This window comes from Periplaneta americana, chromosome 16 (assembly GCF_040183065.1).
Source record: "Periplaneta americana isolate PAMFEO1 chromosome 16, P.americana_PAMFEO1_priV1, whole genome shotgun sequence".
NCBI classification, from domain to species: domain Eukaryota; kingdom Metazoa; phylum Arthropoda; class Insecta; order Blattodea; family Blattidae; genus Periplaneta; species Periplaneta americana.
The window spans coordinates 10,982,405-11,008,071 of NC_091132.1; the positions used below are offsets into that span (position 1 = coordinate 10,982,405).

Sequence of the window (25,667 nt, forward strand, 5' to 3'; positions counted from 1 at the left end):
CTTTCCAATAGATGAGGCAATAGTAAGCACATTCCTTTCACGGTTGATCTGCTGGTTGGAGAACAGTAGGTTGTTTAACAAAAAGGGTTCCTTATTGTTAGATCTATCACCCCTTAAAATTTGTCGCAGAGGTTTTGAATCACCTTGTATTTCTTTTATGTACATACAATGCTTCAGAATTAATTATATTATTTATTTTCATAAGAAATAAGCAAATTCGGCTTAGTATTAACCAAAATATTATACTTACAACTACGAAAGTGCCTTCACCGTGGTTGTTTCGAAATTCCAGCCTTGCCTAACTCGTCTCTGTCGTAAACCTCTCACTCGTACGCTGAAGCAGGAGATCACTTTTTGTAGTAGGCCTAGTTAGTGAATAACTATTGAAGAATAATAGGTGTACTAACATTTCTGTGTAAATACACAATATAGCTACAATTCCAGTGTTTCAAATTAGGGAAATACAGTGTGTCAAGTTCCGACGATATAGACCACTCTTCCATGAAACTTATTCCGTCCGTTTGCAGTGCTCCATATGATTCTATTGTTTTGAGTAACAATGAGCAATAAATATGGGAACCATTATACTATGCATTATTGTTGTTTATGAATCATCATAGTGATTGTCTGTTTTGACATTAAGTGACAAGTTAGAAAAATAGCAAGGCTGTTATTTTAATAGAATGATTGACGTTTTTAATTTAAACTTAAATCAATGCTTTAAAAGTGCTTGTTGCTCTTGCTATCAGCACGACCCGCATTTATATGCAAAATAAATGTTGTTGCATGTAACGTTGAGGGTCGTGAAATACCGCCTTGATAGGCAGTTCCACGTGCAGATGATTATGCGTATTTCGATTGAAACATATTTTGTCACCATCAGAGTGACAATGAAGAAAAGGAACTGATCGTGTACAAGAAAAGAATATGCAGGCGAGTTTAGAAAAGACGAAGAAGACGAGATGAAGATTACAGCTCTATAAGAAACCTGGAGGAGAAGGATTATTAGGGCCTAAATACATTTTGGTTATACCTGCACTTCTTTAAGGACGAACATTTGAGGAAAATAAATAGATGCTGCCGAAACGAAGCTACAGTAGAACCCCGATTATCCGTCACCCTATTAACCGATTGTCGGATTATCCGACTTCTTTTCCTAGCTTTTTTTTTTTTTTGCTGCAGAAAAAATATTAAGTACAGTGCAATATGTTTTAGGTAGTTTTCCAAAAGTACTTTACCCTTACACAGTATATACTGTACGTACTTAGTAGGAATGATTCGCTATCGGCAATAGAAATAGTTACTTGTAAAATAGTCACTTCCTGCTTTCGAAGAAATTACCCCCAAGAACTTTCACAAACCCGTGTACCATCCAAACCTTATCCTTATTATTCGAGTGGCCGTAAATATAACTTCTATGCAAAATGTTTTCCACAGTCTTCAAAAGAAAACGCATTGTGTTAACTACCGAAAAAATTACAATATTTGAGAGGATTGAGAAAGGAGAAACTGTGGTTAATGTTGCTTCAAAGCACGCGAGTACAACTGAAAGCAATTTAATAATAATAAAAAAAGTATAACGTGTATAAAATATGTAAATCTCCAACATGAGACTTCTACTATTCTTGTATTTCCACAGACAATCAACCAACAACCCTTGGTTTTCAGAAGCCATCATTGACAACCGAACTTTTAGTGAACTCTTGATCCACTACAAAGCACGTTAAACACAAAACCATCAAGGACATCAAGGAAATCATAACATTTTATTAAAATCTTTTATGATATGGATTATCCAATTTTTTCAATTAACCGTTCAGGCCACCCCCTTCATTACCACTGATAATAGAGGTTCTACTGTATTCAGAAGAAAACGCACTTCTGGGCCCACCGATTAAGTTGATACTGTTTTGAAAGAAAGTTAACGCTGTAAAGCGAAGTTTAGCAAAGCCAAAACGTACAACGTTCTGCCGAATTATTGCCGCCCTCTTGCTGTCTATGTGCTGGACTAGACAGGGAGATGTCTTGAGTTCGACACCTTGTAATTTGTCTTTTTTCTTTCTACCATGGTGTTCTACGTTTACAATTATTATTATAGGTGCGAGGGTTCTTTGACAAATTTATAGCCTGACATAGAAATTAAACTAAGATTATTCTGAAACAATCGTTATTTCTCAACATAATCCCCCCTGAGATTCACACACTTGGTCCACCGGTGCTGCATTGCTGCTATACTCTCTTTGTATACATATTCCTCGAGGTGTGCAAGAAAAAGCCTTCTGCAGCTGCGAAAATCTCTTCATTTGACGAAAATTTCTTCCCAGCCATGTGAGTTTTGAGCTTTGGCAAAAGAAAGAAGTTTGAGGTAGTGAGTAGGAGAGATTCGACAACAATTCGAACCGTACCTACTTCGTGTAGTTCAGCAACCGCGATTGCAGACGTGTGGGCAGATGCATTGTCGTGACGAAAGAACACTTTCTTCTTGGCCATACCTGGCTTCTTGTCGAGAATTTTTCCTTTCAATTGATGCAGGAGATTTAAATAATATTCTTCGATTATTATCCTCTTTGTTAGGTTAGGTGATTATCACGATTATCACCTTACAATCCCAGAACACAGACGCCAAGACTTTCCCATCCGATTGAAAAGCTTTTGCTTTCTTTGGAGGCGGTGAGAGATGTTTCGATTGCTGTTCTGTCTCTAATATGTAGTAGTGGATCTAGGTTTCATCAGTGATCACAACCCGCCTGAAAATAATCGGGCGTATTTTTCTCGAATCGAGCCAAACAATCACTCGAAATTCGACGTTAGATGTGCTTTTGTTCTGTTGTTAGCAAACGCGGAACCTATCTTGCAGAGACCATGGACATGCCCAAAACATTGACTAAGATGTTGCCACCCTTTCAGTTGAGATGCGCATAACTTCGATAATTTTCCTAACTTTCAGTCGATGGTTATTCTACACCAGGGATGTCGAACAGCGCTCTCGAGCTGTGAACTGCGGAGCCTTCACTCCTCCCTTACCGTGTAACGGTTGAACACAGGTAGCAGGCAGTCCGGCCGAATGATAGTAAATAAAAGCGAAACTGCGGCGGCTGGTACTTCGATAACTTTTATACATCTTGCCAATTGATTAGGAACTCAGTTTAGATTTGCACTTAATGAACTCTGATAAACAAAGAATGTAGCCTACATGAGGATTAATTATGATGATGATGATGATGATAATAATAATAATAATAATAATAATAATAATGTTTTATCTACTGGGTCATTCCATGAATGTTGTTCGTTAGTGACGGATATAGATAAATAATAATAATAATAATAATAATAATAATAATAATAATAATGTTGTTAATATCATGTTTAAACTATCAACTTTGTGTGTATGTGTTGTAGCAGAGCAACTTCAAGTTCAGAAACATAAACTGTTTTGATGTATAAAATTAATTACTTTTAGCGTGACTTTAATTTGTTCATAGTTTTTGTTACAGATTCAAAAATATCTCCTCCTCGAGTTCGATCCTTTAGTGAAATGACATCTACAATCCCCATGAACATTGAAATCTGAATCGACACTCCTTATGAATATACTCGTACTACAGCTAGCTGTGCCGTATCTTTCCAGTCAGTACTTTCATCAAGAACTATAGTGAGTAATAAATGAAAGTTTTCATCCTTGCTATCAGTTATTCCTCCAAGTTATCTCCCAATTATGATACGTGCTCTGCAAAAATATTACGAGACAAACATATAGATTTAAAATCCGGATATATCCCTTTTGCAACAGCTATGAGACAGCATTTCACAAATTCTCCGTTAGTAAATAGCTTTGAATCCGTTGCAATAATTTCACAAATTTTGTAGCTAGCACGAACCCTATTCTACTAACACCCGATGATGATGGAATGTTTTCTGAATTCAATCTTCATTTTAATTCTTCTACAGCCTTTTCACGTGTGAAACCGGATAACTTTTCTGGACCATAAGCTTCAGCATGACGTGTAGAATTAAAATGCCTTTTAATATTATGATGGCTAATGTATCCAAGTTCTTTTCTACATATTAAGCAACGTGCCTTTCCGTCCTTTAAGATAAATAAATATTTATCTGTCCACTCACTATTGAATCTTCGTTCCACATCCATACCAGCCGCCAGAGTTGATGAACACACTGCGTACAGAACACTGCTACTGCGAGCTGACTGACTGTCGTTTGAGCTCTGCTATGGTAGGAAACAGTATTAATCGTTTCACAGTTTGAGAGCGCTGTTCGACATCCCTGTTCTACACCATATCGTCGATTTTTTCTACGACTTCTTCACTTGTTGCTGTTACTGAATGTCCACTGCAGAGGTCGTCTTCCACACTCTCTCGACCAGTTTAAATAGTGCCGTCCATTTTTTCACAGTCGAAATGCTTGACCTGATTCTCCCAGTGTAGCATCCATGTCTGCTTTAATTTCTGTTGGACTCATTCCCTTTTTTTATGAAAATTTTAATGTCAGCACGAAGCTCGATATTTTCCATTTTTGCTAATCTGTTCCAAAATTAAACTATACAAAATATAGTAAACAGAAAATTATGAGTTTTCGTGCTTGAACTGATGTAAAATGGTCGCTAAAAATGGCGGCATTGTTGACACGTTTTCAGTGTCATCTACAGTATGTGTCAGGCCACGAACTTTTAAAACGCACCTCATACATTCCTCCTTAAGGCGCTGCATTAAAGAAAATAAGAAAATATCTCTCTTTCTATAGATTATTATTTTAAACACAAGAGAAAAAATGTAACTGAACAAATTACAGCGACTATTTCACTCGTGGATTGTAAGAATTCGTCCAATTTCAACCAATCACAGCCACCTCTCATTGCAATATTATCGTTTTCAGTTATCACTGTGCTAAGTCAATTCTATACCATCATTTAAAGTTCAGGCATAGACTTATCATTTAATTGGAAGTCTTCTTCCAGCTGAGAGTAAGAGCCCTCAGTTCTTACAAGTAGGCTATATTTTATTTCAGACGCTAATCAATTGTCTATTAGGTCTAATATAGCATCAAGCTTAAAAGTGCAATTAACTTAACTGAACAACTCCAGAAAGTATTGCGTGATAATAACAGTTAAATTCATAGTTTTAAATACAACTTTGAAAATGATTCAGAAGCAAACGACTTACAACATATAAAAGCTATTATTCACTAAGTAATTACAAAACTGTATTTAGATTTAAGTTAATATTTATTTCAAACAAGTGCAGCGAAGCGCACGGGTATGGCTGGTTAATAATTTAGGCCTGATTAAAAACCTACCATCAGATTTCATTTCATAAGCTATTTTTTTTCCCCGTATTATTTATGATAAATTTTTCATCATATGAATCCATTTTAGCGCGTTCTACTCTTGTTCCTGTGCGGTGTGATAGTGTCTTTTTTTCCCCTAGAATCACGTCAACGCGAACATGAAAGCCTGTAGTTTGCAAACTCTCGCGTTATTGTTAGTGTTTGTGTTTATGTAAAACATTGTGAATGGATCCATAAAAAAACCCTGCCTGCAAGCTTTTGTGTTCGCGTACTATTTGCGTTTACTTTGTATTGTGAATGGACTCTAATTTGTATGTTTCATTAGGTAATCATAATTTTTGCAGGTACTGTCAAATGTTTGCCCATGAACTTCATATTGCAGGAGGCAAGGGTCATGCCGGCCAATGATATGTAATGCTAGATCAGTAAATTAAATATCTTAATAATAATAATAATAATAATAATAATAATAATAATAATAATAATAATAATAATAATTTTAATCATCATCATCATCATCATCATTATTATCCTCATTGTGTTATTTATTATTTTAATCGGGAAATATAATTTGTGTGCACCTGAAGTCAAATACTTGGAGTATACTGTACTATAAGCAGGCCTATGAGTTGCTGTCAAGAAGTCAAAAGGAAGATAGCAATGGCAAAGGAAGCTTTAATAGAAAAAAGAGCATCTTCTGCAGACCTCTGGAAAATGAACTAAGGAAGAGACTAGTGAAGTGCTTTGTATGGAGCTTGGCATTGTATGGAGCAGAAATATGGACATTATGACGAAGTGAAGAGAAGCGATTAGAAGCATTTGAAATGTGGATATGGAGAAGAATGGAACGTGTGAATTGGACAGGCAGAATAAGAAATGAAGCTGTATTGGAAAGAATGGGTGAAGAAAAAATTATGCTGAAACTGATCAGAAAGAGGAAAAGAAATTGGAGAAGAACCTGCTTACTGAAGGATGCACTAGAAGGAATGGTGAACGTGGGAAGAGTTGGGGCAAAAGAGGATATCAGATGATAGACGATATTAAGATATATGGATCATATGAGGAGACAAAGAGGAAGGCAGAAAATATGAAAGATTAGAAAATGCTGGGTTTCCAGTGAAAGACCTGTCCTTGGTCAGAACATTATGAATGAATGATTGTGTATCGGCTACCATATTACAGCGATATTTTTTACAGCTGCGTCCATTTGTTTTATTTCAAAGAGGCCAAAGTCTTTGTTTATATTATCTGCTTGGACGAGAAAAAAATTATTACGGAAGAAATCATGGCGAGATTTGGAACATAGCATCTTCTAAACCCGATGATAATTTGACACTAACATACATAAAAAGAGATAAAGCGATGTACTATTAACTACTGCCAGTTAATATAGGATCTAAGTGCCTAGTTCAGAAAAATTGTATAATCTCAAATACCTGTCTTAGGGCCGATTTTGCCAAACTCATTTAAGTACTATAACTTATAAAGAATTCAAGCTTTTCAGCAACACCATTTGTTCATTAACCTCTCTTTAACCTGTATTTATCTTAATTGGTAATTTAAATTCTTAAAGTTGCTGTAAGGTTAGAAATCTATCATGACAGAAAGGCCGCTGAACATAATTTTTTAAGAGAATGATGACTTAATTCCAAGACGTCGGAGAATAGTTCCAGAAATAAGACATTTATTGGACACAGTACTTTACTAAACTCAATTTAAGGTTTAATATATATTTTATACAATAAAATTGTTTTGATTAAAAATAAATAGATGTCAAGGATTTTAAAATTACGCCGCGTATCTTGTTTCATTATCAATGGGATAAAAAAAAAGATTGGGACTTGATGTAACGTATTTTCTCGAATATGCCGTGCATTTTTTCCGAAATATACGGGTGCGCGGCTTATTCGAAATGAAGTTGGTAACATTGCCCGATTTTCCTACCGCGCAATTCCTAAGGTAGTAGCACATGCCACTATCATTCCGCGCTGCTATTTCAATCGTTAGTTCTGAAAATCACTGAAGGTACAAAGTCAGCGCAGTTAATAATGATAGCAGGTATTTACTGTAACAAATGACGTAGTATCATACAAAATGAAATAATGTATAGGTGTCCTAGTTAATTTACTGATGTGTGTTGTTGATGTTAGAAGATATTGCGTAAACGACCCATTAAAGAAAATAAGTGGTACGCGTACAATGCGTGCACATAGGATGGATTTGAAATGCGTCCTGTTCCGGAATAAAATTTATTGTTAACTGAGGTGTATTTGTGTTTAATTATGTTAATTTTTCGATTTATCGCATAAGTTATATATTTGTTGGAAGTTTTATTTTTGTATTATTTATTTATTTATTTATTTATTTATTTAGTGGTCTTTCAAAAGCGAGATGCGCGGCTTGTTGGAGGGCGCGGGATATTCGAGAAAATACGGTATTACAAATAATTGGGAATTCCTATTGTGCCTTTTTAAAACTTATAATACTTTTTGTTCATGGTTTTAATCGCCTTTTTTGCCAACCTATTGTGCCTTTTTTAACATAGGCTACAATTTTTTTCATGTTCTTAATTGCTTTTTTTTGCCTACCTATAGTGCCTTTTTAAACATACAATTTTATTTCATTTATTTTATTGTATTCCATAGATCTTACATTAGCATTCAAGCTCTAAGATGTGGAACAAGTCAAAATTTTGTAAGATTGCAATTTTTTGGCGAGATGAAATGAAGTGAGGCCGAGGACTCGCCAAAGACGATCCGGCATCCGCCCCCTGGCCGGGGAAAACCTCGGAAGAAACCAACCAGGCAATCAGACCAAATAGGGAACCGAATCAAGCCCCGAGCGCAGCTCTGGATCAGCAGGCCAGCGAGTCTGCCGACGGAGCTACGTTGGGGGATCTACCAAAAATATACAGTACATAGCAATCAGATTGTTAAATTTACAAACCTAAACGATTATTCATCAACTGAGCTATAAAATATAATACATAGCAAGTAAGTTAATTCGATTTAAATGCGTAAACAATTCAATCAGTTCAGATATAGTACAAAACATGATAATACATATCATGAAAATTACTTCAAATTACAAACATAACATGTAAGCAATTGTATTCAATTAGAATTAGAGTCTGGCTGGGCGGAAGAGAAGGCCTACTGGCCTTAGCTCTGCCAGATTACTTACTTACTTACAAATGGCTTTTAAGGAACCCGAAGGTTCATTGCCGCCCTCACATAAGCCCGCCATCGGTCCCTATCCTGTGCAAGATTAATCCAGTCTCTATCATCATACCCCACCTCCCTCAAATCCATTTTGATATTATCCTCCCATCTACGTCTCGGCCTCCCTAAAGGTATTTTTCCCTCCGGTCTCCCAACTAACACTCTATATGCATTTCTGGATTCGCCCATACGTGCTACATGCCCTACCCATCTCAAACGTCTGGATTTAATGTTCCTAATTATGTCAGGTGAAGAATACAATGCGTGCAGTTCTGCGTTGTGTAACTTTCTCCATTCTCCTGTAACTTCATCCCGCTTAGCCCCAAATATTTTCTTAAGCACCTTATTCTGAAACACCCTTAACCTATGTTCCTCTCTCAGAGTGAAAGTCCAAGTTTCACAACCATACAGAAGAACCGGTAATATAACTGTTTTATAAATTCTAAATTTCAGATTTTTCGACAGCAGACTGGATGATAAGAGCTTCTCAACTGAATAATAACACGCATTTCCCATATTTGTTCTGCTCTGCCAGATTAAATAAATAAATTATTATTAAATTATTAAACAATTCATTAGTTAGTTATACAGATTACTATGCAATTTAAGGCATATACAGTTCATGAACCAGTCACATACATACATAGTAAACAGATTAATTCAATTTATAAGCATATTTTCGTTAAGCTATACAATGTCACGTCTATTGCTGCGTTCCATGAAAACTCTACGAATCAGCCAAAAAGGAAGAAGACAAGCCGGAAGACTCGAAAGCGCTGGCTTGCGCAGTTGTATTCTAGCCACGGGGCATTTGGAGGATTCGAACAATGCTGTTCCTGTGGAAGTGCGCTGTTCTCGCACTGCCGGCAAGAACGCGACAGAAGAGTGCGTACATATCTCGCTTACATAAATAAGAAGAGTATCAAATACTTCAGAAGCACCGGTAATAGTTTCTACGATTAATCTGTACATATTAATAATACTCTTACAGTGTAGTTCTTTTTGAGGATTTATTACAATTTTACTGAGCGAGAGAAAGACTGGTTTTGTGCAGAAACTTGTCCACGAACATTTCCTTAATACGTTGACACACACAAAAAAAAAAAAACGATCTTCTTTTTGCTCAGTAAAATTGTAATAAATTCTTAAAAAGAACTATCACAATATTACTCATATGAAAATATTACCAACCTTTACCCTTTAGCTAACTCCTCAAGATTCAAGATGCTTTATCATGAAACAATAAGATGTTGATATGGACTTAATAATAATAATAATAATAATAATAATAATAATAATAATAATAATAAATTATAGAGATTATTTACAGGACTAAACCTGCATGTACATATGCATGGAAAGAAAAACTGGTCATCTGATATCCATCTTCATAACAGTCATACAACAATTTTAAACCCTACTATATTTATAATTCCACTTAGGCCTACTGTTTTCCCTCCCACACCTGTAGAACGAATCCAACTCTATTCTACCGTTATGTTTCAATAAAAAAATTGTTTACATTATCTGGAAGAGATATTAGTGATTAGACCTGTTTGTGTAGACATGTAGCAATTTGATTTCTTCCCCTTCCTCCTTCACCTCATGACACATGCAGCACTGTTACATCAGTATTGCCTCAGTTGTGTAGCGTTAGATAAATTCTAGAGGGACTTCTTATAAAATACCACGGCGAGTTTAGGTAAGGGGTCGGATTATAAATCAAAAGCATGAAATCAGCTTTACCATTTTTTTATGTCCTTTTGTTTTAGGTTCGTAAGCCATTTTTGCTTCTGACGTGTTTGTAACGTATTTCCTGTTTTCTCCTTTTCGTGAGCATTGTTATGACAAGTATTCACTTTGGGTAACTTAAAGGCCGAACCCAGCTAACGAAACTTACGTTCCTAAATATATCTGCTAACAGTCTTTTCCCTTACTTTACAGTACAAGGTAAAATAGGCCTATATTTTGTGGAGATTTAAATGTCCTTGTAGGCATTTCTTAATATGTATTTAGCTTTTGGTATAGGGGAGAGTCGGGTAGTATCGGACAGTACGTTTCTTTCATCTACCACCATATGGTAGTACCTGAATGACATGGTTACGTTTCTCTATGCGACATCACAGAAACGTAACCATGTCAATCAGGTACTATCATCGTGTGGTAGATGAAAGAAACTCACTGTCCGATATTACCCGATGTCCGATACTACCCGACTCTCCCCTATTTCTGATTTGATGCGGTTTGCTTGTTTTAGAATTTACCATGGAAGCAATAAATGTAACTCTCTTAGACCTAAGATAATCTCTAAGGGTGCTATTAACAGACATTTCGCTAGTCCGCGCTACGAGCGTGCTAAACTATCCTCGGCTATCGACTGGTTACTTGTACAGGATTCATATCATATCATATCGCTAACACTGGTTTATGAATACGAAAAACGTTAGTTCACTGATCATCCACCGGAAGCCCGCGCTAAAAATATCTATGAATATGGCCCCAAGAGACTAGTATTTGTCAAATATTTTTGTCCTAGCATCTTCCTGAATGTTTTCTCTACAGTTCGTTCTACAGGCCGTGAGTGTTTTCGGAAGTCTTTGTCCCATTACTTTACCTTTTGCTATGACATACGATTGTCCTGTATTCCGCTTCTTTTTCCTCTCCTGCTCGTAAGCTCTGGTTCAATTTATTACTCTCTGATTCTGACATTCTATCTCCATCCATATTTTCATTTTGTGCGTTATTCTCAGCTGAAATTATGTTATAAAATTGATAAAATATAGAATTAAAAAAAATAGGCTATACAACTTAAAATGAAATAATTTGCAAGTCTTTAAGTTCATAAATAAAATATTAATAGAACCTACTGTATTTGCTATTTTATTTCTTTTGTTTCAACAAAAGTATTGGACGTACTACGGCTTATGCCAAACTTAATTTGTTCCAATTTTAATCCATTAAAAGTAAATTATAAGAAAGAAGTGCATGGGAGAGGTAAAATGTATTCAGTTCTCTAATACATATTAATATGCAAATGCTTTACTCGGTACGGTATTGATTATTAAATTTATTTAATACACGAACAACTACAGACCTGTTCATCATGAACTGCTGGCGGTTCTGTATTTATGAATTCAGAAACAGGTTTTAAAGAGTTTTGTAATAATGCAGTTCTGAGTTTACCATTTTCTGTTCTCTGTCTTGTCAGGTAACATTGCCAAAATTCTCTTTGCTCTCTAAGACATAATGCTATTTCACAGAGACCACGTGCACAATCTAAGCCGATAACATACGTTGAAGTTTTGATAGTACAGTACATAGGAGTGCAAATACGGGCAGAAAAAAAGAACCTGTCTTGCTGCGCGCGCAAGACTATCAATATAGCTCCGCTCGTTTCTCTTCTACAGCACACAAACGATGAAAAACATTCAACGTAGGAATATTAGAAACAACAAGCATGTTTATACTTCGCGGTGGGATGTTACCTTTCAAGTTTGCTTATTATTTTAAATCGCTTCATTTGCAATGAAAATGAAGTGAATTATGTTAGTATTATTAAAATAATCACTGTGGGAAATAATTCAGCTTATAGCCTTCTGTTTGGATCATCTGTTTAAGGGAAGACTCCACTGAAAATCATGAAAATTTTTCCAAATTTTTTTAGCTATTTCACTTATTCAGAATTTATATTTTCATACCCCAAATGGATTCAGCTCTATTCTGATTACAAATATTCGTATGTTTACACTTTTTAAATTAAGGCTGGAAGGGGGTGTGGAATTTAAAGAGCTGTCAAAATTGTTTTTCATCGAAGAATTCTTTTTTTAAATTTCTGATTACAAATCTAGTAACTTTTTGTTGGCTCCCTAAAGTTATTAGATGAATGTAGCGGAGGAGAATATTAATTTACATAAATATTCATTTTATTTTCAAATCTATTTTTCTCTGTTCATTTTCGTTGATTCAACACCAACTTTCTTATGCCAAATATTAATCAATCTGGATGAAATTTTTACTGCAAGTATTTATGAGGTAGCTGCATGTTTCTATGCATTTATTTTGTGAGAAATGCTGCTAGTTTATTTTATTAATATTTTTCTTAAGAAAAATATTAATAAAATAAACTAGCAACATTAAGAAAAATTTTTCTTAAGAAAAATATTAATAAAGTAAACTAGCAGCATTAAGAAAAATATTAATAAAATGAACTAGCAGCATTTCTCACAAAACAAATGCATAGAAACATGCAGCTACCTCATAAATACTTGCAGTAAAAATTTCATCCAGATTGATTAATATTTGGCATAAGAAAGTTGGTGTTGAATCAACAAAAATGAACACAGAAAAATAGATTTGAAAATAAAATGAATATTTATGTAAATTAACCCATGTATGGTGGGTCCCTATCACCACGGCATGGCGCGTCCTCAGGTTGCGGATAGAGGAGACGGCCTCCAGATATGGAGGGTAGCTGCGAATATATTGAATAAGCAGTCGTGGACAGCCGATAAGGGGTGGTCCTCCAGCTTGGGGGTTGGGCGAAGGGCTAACAAACCATCACCGTAAAAAACAGCTTGTTACGAATTCCTACAGTAAACTTGGGCTCTCACTCTGAGAGAGGAACATAGGTTAAGGGTGTTTGAGAATAAGGTGCTTAGGAAAATATTTGGGGCTAAGCGGGATGAAGTTACAGGAGAATGGAGAAAGTTACACAACACAGAACTGCACGCATTGTATTCTTCACCTGACATAATTAGGAACTTGAAATCCAGACGTTTGAGATGGGCAGGGCATGTAGCACGTATGGGCGAATCCAGAAATGCATATAGAGTGTTAGTTGGGAGACCGGAGGGAAAAAGACCTTTAGGGAGGCCGAGACGTAGATGGGAGGATAATATTAAAATGGATTTGAGGGAGGTGGGGTATGATGATAGAGACTGGCTTAATCTTGCACAGGATAGGGACCGATGGCGGGCTTATGTGAGGGCGGCAATGAACCTTCGGGTTCCTTAAAAGCCATTTGTAAGTAAGTAAGTAAGTATGTAAATTAACATTCTCCTCCGCTACATTCATCAAGTAACTTCAGGGAGCCAACAAAAACTTACTAGATTTGTAATCAGACATTTTAAAAAAGAATTATTCGATGAAAAAAATTTTGACAGCTCTTTAAATTCCACGCCCCCTTCCAGCCTTAATTTAAAAAGTGTAAACATACGAGTATTTGTAATCAGAATTGAGCTGAATCCATTTGGGGTATGAAAATATAAATTCTGAATAAGTGAAATAGCTAAAAAAATTTGGAAAAATTTTCATGATTTTCAGTGGAGTCTTCCCTTAATACGGCATAAGCAGTGTAAGGAACATAGGTCTACTGTTTTGCCCAGTCGCGAAAGATACAAATTTAATGTACTTATACAGTTTGATTCAGAGATAATGACTCGGCGAAAAATCGCAACAGAGTTATACAGGGTGCGAATTAACAGGGAGTTGGGGGGGGGGGATTCCTTCCCCCGGTGGAAAGTTATCCCCCTCTTGTAATTTCATATTAACATCCCTGCCAGGGATAACTTCTACCCCCCCCCTCACAAAATATAATTTTATTGTTTTAATATGAGTATCTTTTATAAAGTATAAAGAAAGCAAAGAAAATAATGTTGATGTATTATCATCACCGGCAAATTGACAGCAATCAATAACGTAGGAATTACACATCTTATCTTAAGCCTGCTTATGGATATAATAATAATAATAATAATAATAATAATAATAATAATAATAATAATAATAATAATAATAATAATAATAATAAGAAGAAGAAGAAGAAGAAGAAGAAGAAGAAAAATATTCTGTATAAAACAAAATTACCGTGTTTTTTCTGGGTATAGATCATGGGAATTTAACATTGCCATAAGAAACCCATGCATCAAACAATGAAGAAATAACTTAATCAGTGGACAATGTTTAGAAATTAGCAGACTTTGACAATTTGTAAAACAAGAGAACATCATTTGTGTTTGCTAAGTCAAAGCTTGATGTTCACTTGTTTTACAAATTGTCAGAGCCTTTTAATTTCTAAACATGGCCCACTGATTAAGTTAACTACTTATTTCTTCATTGTATTTATACATACGTAGATTTCTTATGACAATGTTAAATTTCTATGTCCTATACTCAGAAAAACACACGGTACATTATGAAATGTACTGTATTTAAATTAATTTATAATATCCGTAATTAGAACAGTAATTTGTATTTTCCTGCTGTCAAGCTCCTCTGGTTAAAGGCATTGTCAGACACTGTGGGACAGAGATAAATTTACGCTTCTCTCAAGAGTCGAGCCTGGCTCCGTTAGGAACGCTACAATCTGACCTAGAACGGAACACGCCTTAGCATTCATTAAATTTCCGAGCCAGCCCGTGAAAAAACATCGAGGCTGGAAGTAGTGAAACAATGCAGAATTGCATTCGACGTGCTGCGGGGTCAGGTGAGTGAACGCTTCCTTTGCATATTCCCACCGTGACGGCAGCGATCCACATGTGGAGACACCACGACTTCCCCCTCGCCTGCACCGCCCCTCCGCCCCGCCGCCGTCCCTTCCCCCTGCGGGAGCTAATCTGACCAACGTCAGGACAAATAGCTCGGTCTTGACTTCACTTGCAATAATTGACCTGTCGGTGAAACAGAGAATCGGCGACTGTTTTGGCGCGATGTGACGCCGGATCCGTCCTCCGCCGGGGCTGTACGAGGACGTGGGAACTCGCTCGTGGTCTAGCGTGTGGAATCTGATGGTTTAAAGCGAAAGGAAGCTGAAATGCGTGTGACTGATTAGGGTGGATGTTCGTAGGAAGCGTAGTACTCGCTCTACTGCTATGCCGGTGGGCGAGTCCATGTTGCGAGCAGCGCAGAGGGGTGCAGGGTACGAGATGTCGGTAGTGCCGCCAGAGGCACGCGCACTGCACACCGGCTAGGTTATAAACAGTTCAATATCACGAGCCGGCAGGCCGCGCGGTGTGTGTGAGTCGAGTTGACTCACCAGCTCGCTAACGAGGCGGCCCATTCATCGCCGCTCATTCATTAACGCAGCTTAAAGCTTATGGATTTTAATTGCTATGGGTGCAGTTATAATCCTGCGTCCCGTTTGCGTTTCCTAGTGTGAGGAAAGCATAGCATTTCGTGCGTGCGTTGGAGTGGAATGGACTGCGAATACATTGCTCCAAGGCCAGGGCGACAGTGCACGGACCCCATGCATAGAGCGAAGCAATGGGAAGATATTTCGATTTAAATTACACTGCATGATCAGATCACCACCATCATTATATTTTATAAAACTTTTCTTGTTTATTATATCTCTCAATTTCCCCTCTCTCCCCTCAATCCCATTTTCTCCCTTCACGTTTTCTCCTCATTATCGCCCTCTTCCACTACATCCTCCTCCTCCTCCTCCTCCTCCTCCTCACCACTACCACCACCACCACCACCACCACCACCATCATCATCATCATCATCATCATCATCACATCTCTTCGTTATATCCTTTCTTCTGTTTCTCTACATATTCGTTCTCTTTTTCCCATGTTTCTCGGTTTCTTATCATCTCCCATCTTTGCCTTAGTAAAAATAATTTTCTTTTAATTAATAATTATTTCTTCCTCATAATCTTCTGTTCCTTTCTTCAATCTAGTCTTATCCTCTTCCTCTATTATTCTCCCTCATAATCATCTACTGTTTCTCATCCTTTCTTTCCCCTAGTCTTGTCCTCTTCCCCTTCCTTCTGCCTCATAATCTTCTACAGTTTCCCCTCTCTTCTTTCTAGTCATGTCCTCTTCCTCTTCCCTTCTCCTTCATAATTTTCTACTGCTTGTACTCCTTCTTCCTCCTGGTCTTGTCCTCTTCCTCTTCCTTCATCCCCATAATCTTCTACTTCTTCTCGTCCTTTCTTCCTCCTGGTCTTGTCCTCTTCCTCTTCCCTTCTCCTTCATAATTTTCTACTGCTTGTACTCCTTCTTCCTCCTGGTCTTGTCCTCTTCCTTCATCCCCATAATCTTCTACTTTTTCTCGTCCTTTCTTCCTCCTGGTCTTGTCCTCTTCCTCTTCCTTCATCCCCATAATCTTCTACTTCTTCTCGTCCTTTCTTCCTCCTGGTCTTGTCCTCTTCCTTCATCCCCATAATCTTCTACTTTTTCTCGTCCTTTCTTCCTCCTGGTCTTGTCCTCTTCCTCTTCCTTCATCCCCATAATCTTCTACTTCTTCTCGTCCTTTCTTCCTCCTGGTCTTGTCCTCTTCCTCTTCCCTTCTCCTTCATAATTTTCTACTGCTTGTACTCCTTCTTCCTCCTGGTCTTGTCCTCTTCCTTCATCCCCATAATCTTCTACTTTTTCTCGTCCTTTCTTCCTCCTGGTCTTGTCCTCTTCCTCTTCCTTCATCCCCATAATCTTCTACTTTTTCTCGTCCTTTCTTCCTCCTGGTCTTGTCCTCTTCCTCTTCCTTCATCCCCATAATCTTCTACTTCTTCTCGTCCTTTCTTCCTCCTGGTCTTGTCCTCTTCCTCTTCCCTTCTCCTTCATAATTTTCTACTGCTTGTACTCCTTCTTCCTCCTGGTCTTGTCCTCTTCCTTCATCCCCATAATCTTCTACTTTTTCTCGTCCTTTCTTCCTCCTGGTCTTGTCCTCTTCCTCTTCCTTCATCCCCATAATCTTCTACTTTTTCTCGTCCTTTCTTCCTCCTGGTCTTGTCCTCTTTCTCTTACTTCATCCCCATAATCTTCTACTGTTTCTCCTCTCTTTTTCAGTTTACATAGTGAAAACTTGAAAATATATTTAAAATACTTTATATAATATTTTCATAATGCAGAACATTCATTAGTCCATACAAACTTTTTCAACTAACAGAACTTGCTTATTATCGCGTTTTCCTCCTTAACCACGGGCATATCAAATTAATATGCTAACAATAACAGCTGCAGGTTAGTTGAAATCGCAGAAAACGAGATTGCTGTCTCTTTCGTTCCCATTGTACTTTTCATTATTATACATCAGGCTGGATACTGAAAGTATGTAGACCCTATTGCAACTCTGGAACTGACGAGTAGCTGTCAAGAAAATTCTCGATTGTTATCGGTGGAAGCAAAAATGTTACTGGAGCGTTCAGACTAAAAAATTAATGGCAAAGTGAACAACAAGAAACACTTTATCACTGATTCTCAACATTGGACACATTTTCCTTCAGTGGTACATTTTGTAATCGAACAATTTTCACGCACTCTTAATGTTTTTTTTTTTTTTTTCTTAATGTTCTGGCTCGTTCCAAAATGTTAGCGACAAATTTCTGAGTTTATTGTATAGTTTCAAGATAAGTCTTCTAATTTCACTTTTGAAACATGTTTAAGTGTTCGATTTCAGAAGAGAATTCATTTAGAAAGGGGTTAATGTGAGACAATGTCGGGGTAAAATGATACACTTCTTGAAAGCTGTGGAAAACGGGATTCTTTTCAGTACTGCTATGAGGATAAGTTATAGAGGATGGACTTGCACAAATTGTATGGACAATGAGAAAACCGTTTTTAGTTTGAAAGAAAATGATGTATCCATAGTCAGTGTCTCAGAATTATTTGGGTAATTGTTACCTATTCTAATAGGGAAAGGTCGACTGAGGATTATAATAAGCCTTATCATTGATAAGGTTAGAGTTATATATTGTTGCTTCTCGCTCAGTTTCATTGGTGTGTACGTATTGTCCAAGTCAAATTAGGGAGTTTGAACTAAATTTCGTCGAGAGAACTCACTGTCAGCTAAAGTAAATAATTACCCGGAAACAATTAGTCCTCATACGCAGCATAGGTCGAGTCTCTGGATCCTGTTTTCGTTTGCCAATACTCTTGCAGTAGAATAATGTTTTAATGGATCTATAGTCCTATGTGTCGTATCATGGTAAAATAAACAAATAATATGCAAAATTTAGTTAGATGCTATTTAAGACATCCACGGTGTTTGGACAGTGCAAGATTCTTCGATTTTTGTACTGTGTCAAAGCTGCAGAAACATCCAGAATTTGAAAAATAAGTATCGGCTTAATCATCCGAGAAGGAAAGGGGAAAACTATCTGTTGTATCCGTTACCAAGAGCAGTTCTATAAGATTCAATTAGTGACGAAATATATATCATATTATAGCCTATATAGGCCTGAATTTTTGGATCAGTTCAGCTCATTTATATGTGTAAGTTACAATCCGATTTATTTCAAACAGACATTGAGAAAAGAACTGAAAATAACCTAATAAAACCTGACTTATTTTGAAAAGATATTTATAAGGAAACTCAGAATTATGGTGGAACAGTACGAATAACAAAATATGTCGGATTGATTACAAAGAACTATTCTTAGGATCGATCCGCTTCGTAGCAAATATGTGCTATAAATTATTTGATCAGGTAAGTTAATTTAAATGTATAAGTTACAATCTGACTTAGCTCAAAGCGATAGATCTTTAGAACAAAACTAAAATTTAAGATGAGTTGGAGCACTGTTATATTATAATCAACTAGCTCTGCAAATGTGGAAACACATAATCAGAATAAAAGCTTACAAAGCCGTGAAAAGCGTAAGTTACTCACATTTGCAGCGAAGCGTGAACCATGAGGGAACAAACAATTCACTTCAAACGAAATTAAATTCCTAAGAAAAACAGCACTGGACTGAAAATGAATAATATGCAACAGCAGAACTCAAAATAACAATAGGAGAATTCACGTAGTAGTGTAGGAAGAACTGCTGCATGCAACATATTGACAAAAGGGATAAAAGCAAAGAAACCGGTGACTGAAATCCAGAGATACGAGATTTCGTGAAAGACAACCAACAGATGGCGGGAAATAAAACAGATCCTTAGGTCTAATACTAGAAAGAGAGAAGATTTATTATTATTATTATTATTATTATTATTATTATTATTATTATTATTATTATTATTATTATTATTGAATAATTTGAATAATTTCGAGGGAAAAATTGTTCCCGGGCCGGGTATCGAACCCGGGACCTTTGGTTAAATGTACCAACGCTCGCCCAACTGAGCTACCCGGGAACTCTACCAGACACCGATCCAATTTTTCCCTCTATATCCACAGACCTCAAAGTGGACTGACAACCGTCAAGCAACCAACATTGAGTGCACACTAACTCTGTGTGACTTAAGTTGTGGTTTTCTGTTAACGAACAGTGACGTGTATCATGCAAATCAAGCTTTCAGGTATAACTCCCTGTAAAGTTGATTTGAATAATTTCGAGGGAAAAATTGTTCCGGGGCCCCGGATCGGTGTCTGGTAGAGTTCTCGGGTAGCTCAGTTGGGAGAGCGTTGGTACGTTTAACCAAAGGTCCCGGGTTCGATACCCAGTTCCGGAACAATTTTTCCCTCGAAATTATTCAAATCAACTTTACAGGGAGTTATACCTGAAAGCTTGATTTGCATTATTATTATTAATTTTTCCACGCATTCATGATTTCTCTCAGTTTAAAGATTTCGTACTATCTTTCCATCGACCTCGATCTATAGGCCTATATCCTTCAGAATAATTTGAAAGTTATTCTTACTTCTTGGCTCTCCATCTGTCCATGTGCACTGCCTTCCGTTTTCATGTGGATTCCATTCCTTAACATATTTGTCAGAAGTGTTGCCATATGTAGGGATTTAAGTATCCCTCGGCGTAGGAATTTTTCACAGGAAAAGGGATGTAGGGATTTTCTTAAATAAAATTTTAAAAAATGTAGGCATTTTCAGTGATCTGTTTTTCTTTACTGCCTGCTTATTACTCAAGTACAACTACTATTATTAAGAAGGAATAACATACTGAGAAACTCAAAGTCTCGTGATACGAAATAACTGACTATAGGCCTAATAAGACTTATCATGTTCTGTTATTCTGTGGGCTGTGGGCACAATCGCTTCATTTTGCGATCAGGAATTATGAAATAAGCATCCGTAAATTCATTAGCCTTGTCGTCCCTCCGTCTCTCTCTTTCCTCCTCTTTTGGGCACACGCAAAGAAAGAAACATCACTGAGAATACGCAATTGGGTATTTACCAACCATGCAGCTCTCACATGAATATAATATTTCCCTCTCTGTCGCTCATTTATACACACAAGCTAATCTTCATTCTATGCAAGAAGGTTTTTGCCAAATTATTTCTCTGCCGAAGAAAAATCGTATCTTTAGCATTGCCAATTCTGGAATTTTAGAAACAAATTGAGGGATGCCAAATTTTCAATTCTCAATCAATGTAAATAGCGAAACTCGCCAAAATTTGAAAGCATGTACAAAAAGGACAAAAGAAATGACGAAATTATTAGACTCATAGTGCGTGAAGAAGAGATGGTACATGACGAGGAAACTCAGTTTAAATCGTAACTAGGTACAGACATTTTTTATCTATATTCATCTTGTCATATTATAGGCCTTATTAATACATGTGATCGTTGAGCTTTGATTGGACTCCTGATCATATGTAACAGATTGATCTGTCTAATGAACTTTCAAGACAAGAACTTTTATCAATTTCACTATGCTATCACTAGCGGCTGCAAAAGAAGTCACGTTATAACCACAGCCTAGTATATACAGTCACGAAGCTCAATACGTATTGTATTTATTAACATTCCATGGTATTCATACATGCTTATAGCTAGAATATGGAACAAGTCAAAAAACTTAATACTATTATAAAATCTTAATTTATAGTCACAGTCTAGAATTCTAGATGAAATATATACAGACGAGATTTACAATATAGTCTACTAGTACAACACATAGTTTTAGTATCAATTTCATGAAGTGTTATTGAATGTCATGAATTCACCTACAGAATAGAAGGCGTGAGAAATTAGGTAGGCCTACTCCTTTAATTTGTCCCTAAATAATCTTATGTTTTGAGTTTCATTTTTTATATCGATAGGGAGGCTATTAAAAATTTTTACTGCCATATAACGCACTCCTTTTTGATAGCACGATAGACTTGCCGATGGAGTATGAAAGTCATTTTTTTGACGTGTATTTATGCTATGAACTGTTGAATTAGTTACAAAGTTTTCACGATTACATACGAGGAAGACTATTAATGAAAAGATATACTGACAAATATACATCCATAGATAGTTGCTAACCACTAGGATCGCTAATATCGCCTTATTACAGACAATGCGAAATAGTACTGGGCACAGTCTATTGTTCCTAGCACCGTCACAACTCAAGCTTCGTGAATGTATATTATACTAAACTGTGTTATAACCCTTACGGAATTATATGGAGTAGCCTAATAGCTAGCAACTGTACTTCCATCTAGCGGTCTATACCAAAATAATTCATTTTCGACAGTGGCGATCTTGGTGGTTGTTCTCTTTCATATATTGCCATTTCATAATATGGGAATGGCCAATCTGATTCTCATGTGTGCAAGTGAAGCTTGAACCACACGTAAATGTGATGAACACCGAATCACTGCCATTGGAATTAAGATTATAAGAAGAACTGCAGGTTATAGATTAGACAAGAAGAAAAATTTGGATATTATGAAGTAATTAAATATTGACCCAATTTTAGAGGAAGTTAAAAATTATAGACAGAAATGGAAATCTCATAGCCTATACTCAGGATGCCTAGAACAAGGATACAACGCGAAGCACTAAATTACCGCCCTTTAGGAACAAGATCTTTGGGCCGTCCGCTGAAACGATGAAGTGAGACCGTAACAGGCCACCAGGCTTAATACGTGATAGGAAGAAGAAGATATAACAAATGTTCAAAATGATCTCCTCTTGCTTCCACTCTCATTGTTATGAGTTTCTGAATTGATTAAAGTTGCAACACTTGCTGTCAAGCTGACAATTCTAACAGATGTTTATGTTCTTTCATTAATAACCAAAACATTAAGGATTTTCGGACATATGTTTATATGAACTTTTTTTTCTTGTTTTGGTGTGAAGAACATGCCCTCAAGATTTGTCAAAGTATTTCTGAAACACACTGTATATATGTGATCAGGGATTTGACCAATGTAGGGATTTTTTGCTGATTCTGGGGCTTTTTCAAACATATGTAGGGATTTCCGTCTAAAACAACCTGGCAACACTGCTTGTCAGTGTTCCTGCACTCCAGTGGTCTAACGTTCTCGTAAATCTTAATAATTGTTATTCTCTTTCTTTTCCATGAAATCCTTTAGGCTTCATTTTTTGTTCTGACTGAATGAATTTTATCTTATCCAACCATGAAATCATTGCAGAACGTTTTAAGTTATCACTTTTGTAGTTAATAATTCATTCCCGAGTTTCTATTTTAATGGCTATATTCCAACTGCTATCCTAGTGTGCTTTTACAATGGAGTTGCGGTGTATAAAACATTGTTTTATGCAGGGCAATAATTCTGCTCTGTAGAATGTAGTAGCATAGTGTAAGGATAAGATAAGAATTAAACGTAAAAACAGTATGCTTGTGCGAAAAATAACTTCGTCACATTCTAGTAGTCTATATATAATTTATGTTATAGTCTGACTACGTTGTAAAAGCTCTCTAACATATTTAATCTTGTATAACGGTAGGCCTATTACTCGGCGGTCCCTAGAATGACACTGACTCAACTCCGTCTTTGGATGTTTAGTAATTACAACTTAATATCTATGGAGTATTTGTCCATCGCTTTGGAGTAACGGTTAGCATGTAAAAATAAACTATAATTAAAAAAAATTTAATCAACAAAATATACAAAAACAATTAATTAATTTTAATATAAAAATAAAATAAAAAAAATAATCTACGTAATACATCAGATTATACCGAATTGCACGATAAAATTATTCAGTGTAAATGAAATTCTTAACTTAAAGATTTAACCTGTATTAATTATATCATTCCAGCCACACTTTCCGGTACAACCACTATGTTACGACTTATCTCAACTAATAAATAATGAGAGCGACGGGCGATGTGTACATATTTTAGAGCCAAAATCATTCTTACAATCTACAAAAAATTACAATTAAATCCACTTTCATAACAAAATTTCAAACAATAATCCAATAATAAATATAAATGTAATCCATCTCCACCAAAATATAAACTGCACCTTGACCTGAAATAATTTATTAAATTAAATCAAGAAAATTTCATTAACCCTAAAAAGATTTTCATTATAACGGCGGTATACATATATTAACTTTGGTAAGGTTCGACGTGGACTATCGATTAAGGGACAGATTCCTCTAAAAAGACTAAAATACCGCCAAATTCTTTAATTTTCAAGACCTTAACTACCTAAGTTAAAAATAATTTATATCTAAAATAATAGGGTATCTAATCCTAGTTTAAAACAGAAGATTTCATAGCCTCAGATATCAAGAAAGTCATAATAAATATTAAGATTTCACCCAAAAATAATAAAATAACCGGGTTCAAATCCTGGTTGGGGCAAATTACCGGATTGAAGTTTTAGTCCTACGTTTTCCCTCAACCAATCGAAGCAGAATTGCTGGGTAGGCTAACTTTCAGCGTTTGGACCTCGGATTCATTTCGCCTTCATAATTACACTTCATGTCTGTTTCTCCGGGCTTGCTCCGATGTAGAGTCGCCGAAATTGGACCCCGTGGATATGTGGTCATTCGTTGTTGGTGGTAGCACTATACACCGTGAGCTTTCCACTGGGCTCGTGAGACCGCGGATAAGAAACCGCGGTGAATCCTACGCGGAAAGGTAAAGGAATCATGTTGGCTATAGGCGAGTTCTGAGGCGGCGCGCAGGGAGATCTGTATAGAGGGGGTGTCTTAGAGCAAGTACGTCATTCCATTCCCAATGAGTCCACCCGTGCGGCCTGTGTGCGAGGACAGTCCCAGTCCGTGCCCTCCCCTGAAGGAAGACTAATACAGTGGATAGATACAGTAGAAGTCCAATTTGAGGTTTGAAAAGAACGTCGTGTAATGGTACCGAAGTGGATGACATAACAGTTCAAGTCCGCAGTTTAACTTGCAAACATTCTGTTGGAAGAACGACCCTGTGCATAGATTCGCTCGCCTCTTTAGGTTCAGTCAGGGTTGGTCATGTAAAATAAATTATACATATTTTACGTAATTTACGTCGCGTAGGAAATAGCGCGGCTAACGAGAAAGACAGGCTATGGCGAAACGTCACATTCTTAGTCTTAACATGGCCAGCATTGAATAAGATTATATACAAATGGACGTTAAAGCTAGGCGCTCACTTACCGGAAGAAACTCGTTCGCCGCGTTCAGATTTTTATTCTTTGCATTATTTTAAATGAAGCATCGCACACTTGGCCGTATCGCCACAGGATTCCGTTCAGAATTCTGGCCAGAAAATTATTCTAAACGGATTTCCGTACGGTCCAAGATCGAAATATAGAATGTCATGACAAATATTTCGATTCCAAGGTCTCCAATCGCGGTAATATTGAAGGTATAATGAAATGGATGACGCGAAGCTTATTTTATTAAGTCCAACAGTATGAGGAGCTTCATAATTTGTGAAATTAGAATGGGATGAGATTGGGAAAATACTAAATTAACCAGAATATTGTAGGTTCATTAATTTGTCAGACAGAATAATATCTGTAATATTGACAATTAATAGCCTATTTGAGGAGAAAAATTCACTCCGGCGCCGGGGATCGAACCCGGGTCCTTGGTTCTACGTACCAAGCGCTCTGACCACTGAGCTACGCCGAATTCAAGCCATAGCACCGGATCGAATTCTCCTCCTTGAATGTTTCCCTTTATGGCTTGACTCCATGTTAGGCATATATGTTGACGTATATGTCCAATGTCAACTGCCATTATACTAGGAGCGCACTCAGCTGAGAGACTTATTTGGCCAGGATTCCACAGTTAACCCTTTCCAGCCCAAATTAAATTGAAAATTAAAAATAATATTTTGACATGAAGGAGAAACGCTGCCCGATAGTGTTTTGTTTCGGGATTTCAGGGATGCCAGCTATCTTAAAAATAACTAAGAATATGGCTATTATAACATATGGAGTCATTTGGCATTTTACATGCATTCTCAGAGCAGGTAAAGTGTATGATGCCATATGGAATCATTGGGCTGGAAAGGGTTAAGTGTACAGTAATCTGCACAAACATATGCA

The 25,667-nt window shown here is 36.7% G+C and overlaps 1 protein-coding gene and 1 non-coding gene across 3 annotated transcripts in view; one reads left to right on the forward strand and one right to left on the reverse strand.

Moving 5' to 3' along the window:
- The window catches only part of LOC138691142 (protein suppressor 2 of zeste-like), a 319,182-nt gene that overhangs the window by 56,332 nt on the left and 237,183 nt on the right, over positions 1-25,667 (forward strand). The gene's annotated exons all lie outside the window — the stretch shown is intronic.
- TRNAN-AUU (transfer RNA asparagine (anticodon AUU)) lies at positions 19,534-19,606 on the reverse strand. The gene has a single exon. It is a non-coding gene; the product is annotated as a tRNA-Asn (tRNA).